Source organism: Petaurus breviceps, unplaced genomic scaffold (assembly GCF_028583685.1).
Source record: "Petaurus breviceps papuanus isolate PSGF00001 unplaced genomic scaffold, PetGlider_PUasm1.0 178, whole genome shotgun sequence".
Classification (NCBI taxonomy): Eukaryota; Metazoa; Chordata; class Mammalia; order Diprotodontia; family Petauridae; genus Petaurus; species Petaurus breviceps.
The window spans coordinates 13,111,854-13,120,788 of NW_027185777.1; the positions used below are offsets into that span (position 1 = coordinate 13,111,854).

Genomic DNA, 8,935 nt, shown 5'->3' on the forward strand with positions numbered 1-8,935 from the left:
AGAAAGAAAGAAAGAAAGAAAGAAAGAAAGAAAGAAAGAAAGAAAGAGAAGGAGGGAGGAAGGAATGAAGGAACAAAGGAAAAGAGAGAAATATTCTTGTGAAGGATTTATGGGGTGATATGGAAAGATGCCATGCAAAAGGAGAGAATATGGATTATTTTTCATAGCATGATGGCATACATCTTGAAAACCCTGGGTTACCTCCATGCCACAGTGGGGCACTGGATAATAAAATATTAAATACCATATTTGGAACCAAATTCCACAGATTTCAGATGTATGGATCTTTAGCTAGTTGTGAAACCAAATAACAGTAATTTCTTATGAAGCCCAGTTTCCATCAGGATATATCTTGGAATCCTCTCGCTTTCTGTGCAGAGAAATGTGTAATGAAATTAGCAAATCCTTATGAAGGAAAATATTTATGTGAACAGCAAATAAGCAATATCAACTTAAAACAAGCATGCCATTTGCTTGAAATCATTAATCTAAAAAATTTATTCTTATTAATAAAAAGTCTGCTGTTTGAAAATTATTGTCAAGAGATTTGAAATTTTGTTTAAGAACTCTAGGAAATCAGAAGCTTCTTGCCAATGTTTGAACTGCAGGGAAATGATCCACCCTTTAAAAAAAAAAAAAGGTCATTTCTCTAATAATATAACAAAATGCACAGGTCATGAGATCTCCATTTTTTAAACTCAGACTTACACATTTTAATTACATAACCTATGTATCAATTTTTCAATGTTTTTCTAATCACATCCATGTGTGTACTCCCTCCAATGAGAGAGACCACAACTCATTCATATCTCATCATCCTCTTGCTCAAGTCTTCTCATAAGTTCTCATAAGAATCCATCCTCTTATCAAGAGAAGCAATTCCCCAATATTTGATATATTCTCTCACCTCCATCATGGACTTCCTTTGACTAAATTTGGTCAGTTTTTCAGTATATTAATAATCATTTATTAAGAACCTCCTATGTTGGGACAGCTAGGTGGTACAGTGAATAGAGCACCAGCTCTGGAGTCAGGAGGACCTGAGTTCAAATTCAGCCTCAGACACTTAACACTTACTGGCCCTGTGACCTTGGGCAAGTCACTTAACCCCAATTGCCTTGCCTTCAAAGGCAAAAAAATAAGAACCTACTATGTGTGAGACACTGTGCTAAGCACTGATAATATGAAGAAAGGCAAAAGACAGTCTCAACTCTCAAGGAACTCACAATCTAATGATCTGGTCCAGCTGTTCTTCCTCTTTTTGCTTTCAATGCCTTTATGACAGATCTTTTCCATTTTTCTTTGTTATTTGTTGTCCTCCTAGTATTAAACTAAAAATGCTCTCAGGATTATCTAGCTTAATTGGGACTCTGACCAAGCGTTCTGTGAACTTGGCTTTCCCTTCATCCACTTTTCACTATTTGATGAGGTAACACTGCTCATAATCTTCTACCATCCTCCTTTAGAGGATTTTGCAAATAAGCTCATATTCTGAATTAGTACTGCCCCTTGCTGCCATGACAAAGCACTGCTGTATTGTTTGAAAGGTAAAATTGTCATTTTCCTGCACCACCCAAGTACTGACCTTGTCTCCTTTCTATCCAATCCCACTTAACTTAATTCAGTTAAACAAATCTTTATAGGGCACCTACTATGTGCACAGCATTAAGAGATGGGTATTAGCCTCTCTTCCTCTTCTTGAAAAGGTACCATTAAGGTTAGATTTACTACTCCCTCTCTTCTTAGTCTTCATTCCTTATTAGACAACTTAGAAAATACCCTCACTTTATGGGGCTTAAAGGTACCAGAGAAATCCCCTATTGGTATCTTTGTCTCCAAGACATATTAGTTTGAGCCCTGAAAGGTTTAGGGTCTTTGACTGGAGCATAGACTGCTCCTTCCCCCCCGCCCCCACCCTGTGTGCTGTCATCAAGGCTACACAGAGACTGACCCTATTAGCCATCATTCTCCTGCCCTTGTCCTCCTCCTTCCCCTTGTGACTAGTAAAGAAGTTCGTTAAAGTTGTCCCTGTGGGCCAATGCTTTTTGGCTCCACTCTTCTCCACTACAAAATTTCTCTACAACATCTTTACATTGGGAAAATATATAACTTCTTTGAACTAGACTCCTTATCTGTGAAATGGAGAAAATAACACTGCTAATACCTACCCAGCAGGATTGGCAGGAGGAAAGCAATTTGTAAAACTTAAAGTACTATATAACTGTAGATTATTATTATTAATTGTTATCATTATCATTACCATAGTGTGGTCAAGAATGCATACTTGAGTCCTAAAGGAACTCAAAATAAAGGAATGAACACTGTGGGTTGCAGTGAGATTTGGAAGGATGCATGGGGCTGCCAAGTTAATCTTGGACTTGAAAAAGGTATAGATTCTATTTCAGAGCCTCAAGAGTCATTACTCATTCTCCATCTCCATGATCCTTAGGATAATTACCATTTCTGAGATATCTACCCCTCCCTTCCCTCAGAGTTCTGATGGATAGGGAGGAATCCTATCAGAGGTAGCTCAAGGTGACATCATAGATGGAGCACTGAGCCAGAAGTCAGGATGACCGGAGTTCAAATGTGACCTCAAATACTTGCTAGCTCTGTGAGTCACTAGACTTCTGTTTTTCTCAGTTTCCTCATTTGTAAAAATGAGGATAATAACAGCACCTACTCCCAGGTTTATTGTCAGGATCAAATGAGATAATATTTATAAAGTATTTAGCACAGTGTCTGGCATAGAGTTGGTGTAATTCAGTTATTTCAATCATGTCTCACTGTCCATGACCCCATTTGGGGCTTTCTTGGCAAAGAGACTAGAGTAGTTTGTCATTTTCTTCTCCAGTCCATTTTACAGATGGGGAAACTGAGGCAGGGTGAAGTGACTTCCCCAGTGTCACACAGCTAATAAGTATCCAAAGCCAGATTCTAACTTAAGAAACTGAGTCTTCATAATGGAAATGAGGGCAGGTTGGGGGGGAGGGAAGTTGGAAGCACCTACTTTTGAAAAGGGAAAGGATCAAAGTAGAGAATAGAACAAGTGGGAGGTGGGATAGGAGGGAGGGAAATATAATCAGTCTTCCACAATATATCCACTATGGAAATGTTTTGCATAGCTACTCATGTACAACCTATATTGAATTGCTTATCTTCCCAGTGAAGATGGGTGACAAGGGAGGAAGGGAAAGAATCTGGAATCCAAAGTTTTAAAATCAAATGTTTAAATATATATATACATATTATTATCAATATTTTACATGTAACTGGGAAATGAGATATACAGGCACTGGGGCATAGAGATCCACCGTGCCCTACTGGAAAGTCGAAGGGGGAATGGGGGAAGATATGGGAGAGAGCAGATTGGGGGAGGGGATATTCAGTGGGAATGATGTTTTGGGGTGGTGGGTAGGGAAAATTGGGGAGAAAATTTGTAACTCAAAATCTTGTGGAAATGAATGATGTAAACTAAAAAATAAAAAAGAGAGAGGGGAAAAAAAAGAAACTGAGTCTTCCTGACTCCAGACCTGGCATTCTATCCACTGTACCATCCAGCTGCCTTCTAGCACATAATAGACACTACGTATAAATGCTAGCTATCAATATTATTATTTACCTGGAAAATAAATTCAGTACAGATTCCTGGAACCTTCTTCTCTCCACAACGTGGAAAAACATACCACCAAAGTAAATGCTTCTTGACTGAAAACATTTTAATTTTTTTAAAAAGACAAAAAAATAGTACCTCATCATCTCTTCTCCCTCCCAGATGAATTGAGAAGTCTTAGAAGTCAACTTGCCACCAAGAGAGCCTACGCTTCTAAGGCCACCTCTAAGACCCCAAAGCATGGCTCCTGTGATTTTTAATGGGAAAAAAATTTCCATTTTATTTCAATATGATTAGCTTTCTTTATAATCCTGTAAGTTTTATTTTATTCACATTAAAACATGAAAAAACAATCAGTAGGCCTCACCATGTTGTCAAAAGGGTCCCTAACACACACTCAAAAAGCTTAAGAACCCCCTCCTTAGTGTGAGAACCACCTGGCGTGGATCGTCTACACCCATGTTACTAAACAACCTAGAGGCCATGAAATGGGCCCAGAGCCCAGTGGTATGCCCAGGCTACAGTCAGGGCCTGCTGATCTCTGACATAAACTGACCGGCTACATGCCAGGACATTCCAAGCCCCACCACAGGAATTTTTCCATGCTTATCATTTTTTAATTAAAGATACTGGCTTCTATTCATTATATTAGAAATATTCATCCTGAATCTGGGTACTTTCCTTCCTTTCAAACAGACTTGGACCTGTACTGCTGCTTTTTAACCTTTCTCCAATTTTAATCTTCACTGGTTTGCTTTTTCTGCATTTGGAATTGTTTCCAGCTAAGAAACCTCAGGCATTGGATCATTAGCTTCCTCTGTTTTCCCTTTTCAAACAGTTCAGTTAAAACCTTCAGTAAAAACAGACAAGTGTTTTCCAACCACGCCTCAGAGAGTCAAGGTGGCCTTGAGTGCCACACACTGGTCCCAAATGCAGGAGAATCATCTTAAAGTGACTCAGGAATCTGGTCTCCTAAGAGAGAAGAATGTTGACCTTCACTTTGTCCAAAGAGGAGCGGAGGAGCTCTGATCCTCATTTTTTTTTTTTTTTTGCCTCTGCTACTTCCAATGGAAAACCTTTGAATTGTACGTTATTAAGCTATTTCACTACTGATTACATTGTAAATGTCAGGGGGGAAACCACAGCAAAATCATTAGGATCAGAGGAAATTTCTTCAGAGGCTTTTAAAAAGGCTTTACAGCAACAAAATAAAATCTAGCAGGAAGCATTACAAGATCCAGGGAAGAAAAACTCCCCAATCCCTAAGTCTTTCCCAGGGATTTGTACAGTAAGTACTTATAGCATCTGTATAATTTGAATTTTTTCTGAAGAAACAGGGAGTCACAGAGAAGTGATTTCTCAATGCAACAAATGTGTTGAGCTGTTAATGACATTAATAATCATAACTGCTCGGATCTATACAGTGGTAAGTTTTGTAAACTGCTTTGTATACATTATCTCATTTGATCCTCCCAATAGTGGGCATAGGTATTGTCAATGTCTCCATTTTATAGAAAAGTAAACTGTGTCTCAGAGACATTAAGTGACTTGCCCAGGGTCATGCAGTTAGTAAATGTCTGAATCAGTATTCAAACCCAAGTCAGGGCCATAGGCCTTTGACCCCCACTTAGGCTTACAGGATCTTAGAGATCATCTAATATGACTTCTTCATTTTATACATGGAGAAACTGAGGCCTGGGGAGGGAAAATGATTTTGCCCAACTGAACCACTGGAATTTTTCAGTTCACAACATCAGAGATGGAAGGGACCCAAAAACCTCTCTAACCTAACCCCCCTCATTTTACAGATAAGGAACCTGAGGCCCAAGGAGGTAAAAAAACTACACAGTGTCAAAAGTGAGAGTAAAACCTATGTCCTCTTTAGTTTAGATCCATTGTACAAACTACATTCTCCCTTTTTTTCTGTGGACTCATTAGGAATCTAAGCAGAGGGGATCTCATGAGCGTCCACCCAGGCTCTGAAATCTCCTATTACTTTTCCTGTCATCCGGAGAGTGCTACTGGTCTTCCAGAAAGAAACAAAAACCTTTTTGCCTCCCAATGTCAATCTGAGAAGAAAAGTAGAAGACGTCCCTGGATGGACATGGTTATTGCCACAGCCGATAAGCTGATGAGCCCCATAGCTAGGGCTATACACATCTGTCCCCAAAATGTCCTAGAGCCCTCCCTGATCAGAAGAGTCCGTTCCCATCTTGTAATTGCCTCTCCTGGAGACAGACGAGTCTCTGCCTGAGAGACAGCCATATAAAGTTAGTTCAGACTGTTTCAATCAGAAATATCGGGCAGGATAATGAGCAAAAGCTTTGAGGATTGTGAAACCAAAGGGCTTCTCTTTTATGAGGCTATCCCTCAACTGCAGGCCAACCAAAAGAGGCAGGGGGGAGGGCAGGGAAGGAGGGAGGATAAAATAAGACAGACTTTGTCTTATTAACCTGGCACTCATACCCAGGGATTAGAAACTGGCAGGGGCAGGCACCTCAATGGGGATTCAAAACTCAACAAGTGAATGTCACTATGGAAACGACTCAACTGAACCAGAAGTATGAAGGAACTAGACCTCAGGAAAACGTCTGAGGAGAAGGAATATGGCTATGAACCAGTGAGTTTGCAGGGGATGCTGGGAAAAGCTAAAGCCACTGATTGGGTCACCTTTTGGTCCTAAAACAGAAGATGATTGTGCCTTGGACTGCAGGCAAGAAGGATTTTGAAATGAGTGGGTGGCTCTTCTCTCCCTGGACACAGATACACACTCACACACACACTCACACACACAGTGTTTTTCTCAGGGACAGCCCAAGCTGGATCCTCTGATGTTCCCGAATCCAGTTGGCCAGTAGTTCTGTGGCTCAGAGCCTCCAAATGGATGATGGGTTGGCAAGATACAGCAAACTGACAGCTTGAAACACGGGGTGAAGCAAGGAAAACCTGAATCCATCTTGGATGGAAAATAAACGAAGGTTTGAAACTATCCCACGCCACTGAATAGGTTAATACTTTAAAACGGCGATCAGGAGGAACGGAGCCGGCCGGCTGACCCGCGGCTCTGGATCTGCGCGGGTGGAAGTCTTCGAGCGCAGGCGGTGCTGACTGAGCTGGGCTGCGGGACACGGGGTCTTCAGAGCCATTCCCCGGCTGCTGCTGGTGGCGTCCGCCGACCCCCATTTCTCCTCCCCCAGACTCCGGGCTGAGAATGGCTCGTTTCGCTTTAACCGTTGTCCGACATGGAGAAACAAGATGGAGAAAATACTTCAAGGACAAGGTGTAGATGTGCCTCTTTCAGAAACTAGTTTTAGACAAGTCGCGGCTGCTGGTGAATTTCTTAGTAATGTGAAGTTTACTCATGTTTTCTCAAGTGATCTCATACGTACCAAACAGGCCACTGCCAAGATTTTAGAGAAAAGCAGGTTCTGTAAAGAAGCAACAGTAAAATATGATACAAGACTTCGAGAAGCAAATATGGAATTGCAGAAGGCAAACCTCAGTGTGAATTAAAGGCATTGGCCAAAGCAGCTGGGGAACAGTGGTGCCCTGATTTCACACCTCCTGAACGAGAAACATTAGATCGGGTGAAATTAGGAGCAAAGGACTTTTTTGAATTTCTTTGTCAACTGGTCCTGGATGAAGTGGGTCAGAAAGGACAGCCTACATCAGGAATCATGGATAGTGGCCTAGAGGTCTTTCTAACAGAAACATTTCCATTAGGAAGCAATTGTGGACCTGATCTTAATTCAGACAGTGTTGCCCAAGTGTTAGATGCTAATATATTGGTGGTAAATCATGGGGCTTACATGAGAAACATGTTTACTTATTTTGTGGTTGATCTGGAGTGTACCTTGCCAGAAAATCTAAGCAAATCTGAACTCAGTTCAGTCAGCCCCAATACAGGGATCAGTCACTTTATAATAAATGTAGAACAAGGTGCTAAAGAAATTAAAACAACCATAAAGTGCATTTGTATTAATCTGCAGGATCACCTAGCCAAAGTGACAGAAAGTGCCTAGATCAAGGAAATCATTAGGATTTTCATATTTTTGTGTTATTGAGGGAGCACCTTGTTTCCAATAGTTATATTCCAAATTCTTAGAAAATATTTCAGAAATAGTTTATATTTGGTTATATATGGAAAGGTAGTAAGATAAAAACACTAAGTAAAACCCAGGGAATGAGTTAAAGGTATGTTTTGAATTCATTTTCTCCCCAAAATGTCACTGTTTTCTGCCAGGTTTTGACTTTGAATAGAAATGAAATGTCCATGTTGATGAAATTCAGTGTTGTCAAATGAAGTATAAGTTTGTTATAATTTTGAAATATAATTTATTATTACAATATTAAATGTATTTCTTTGTTATGCTAAACATTAGCACTGGGGATGGTTATTTTTTAATAGCCCTACTACAATTTATAAAAGAATAGCTTATGTCTGAGGACTTTTTCATTTTTTATCCAATTGTGACTAGATTTTGCAGCTAATTTATCAGATCACGTTTTTTGTTTTGTTCTTTTTTGTTTCTTCTTATGTTCATGTTTGGGTTTTTTATGGCTTCAAATAAAAATTTGTGATTGGCTTTTAGTGAAAAAAAAAATGGTGATCATATTCAAGATCATATCTTTTCCTATGAGGAGAGGTAGATCTTCAAGTCTACAAAAGCCATTTTTATCTGCCATGCTGGGTGAAGTTGGGGCAGTGGCTGGAAGCAGGAAGGCAGTCCTAATTACTGTTGGGCATCCTCTCCAGTTTTATGAGTCTGTGATGGTAATTACTTGGAGTACCCAGTCATGTTTAAGTACCAAGTGGATCTGATAAGTTTTGGGCACCTTCTACCTCTACATGCTGCCATGCTATGACCAATAGAGTCTTACTTCAGTATTTCAAGGATTTGGGATTTCTACCAGAGCAAGTGAGCTCTCACCCTCTCTGGAAAACCAGGCTGCTACATCTGCCTCTCTGTGTACCTTGAGGGGTTGGACTGTTCTCTACTACAACTGACTTGAGCCTCCCCAGCTGTTTCCCCCCACCCCACCCCACCCCACCCCACTCTTAGGGACTTATGACTATAACGGTAGTTCTAAATAACCACTTGATATCAATCAGTTTTTTTAAAGAGATATTTACTTGGAAAAAAAACAGCAAGTGCTAATGTAATAATATTTCCCCCAAGACCACAGAGACAAAATCTCCCCTATAGAATTATGGTCTTAACTTAGCTCAGTTCTTACATAACACGAGGCTCATCAAATTCAAGTCTCCACATAATCATATCTGCTGGATGAGTCTTTGTCTCAACTTCTGATAGCTCGGGT

The 8,935-nt window shown here is 40.2% G+C and overlaps 1 pseudogene; it reads left to right on the forward strand.

Moving 5' to 3' along the window:
• The first annotated feature begins 4,761 nt into the window (after positions 1–4,761).
• LOC138159766 (fructose-2,6-bisphosphatase TIGAR pseudogene) lies at positions 4,762–8,023 on the forward strand (annotated as a pseudogene).
• Positions 8,024–8,935: the final 912 nt, after the last annotated feature.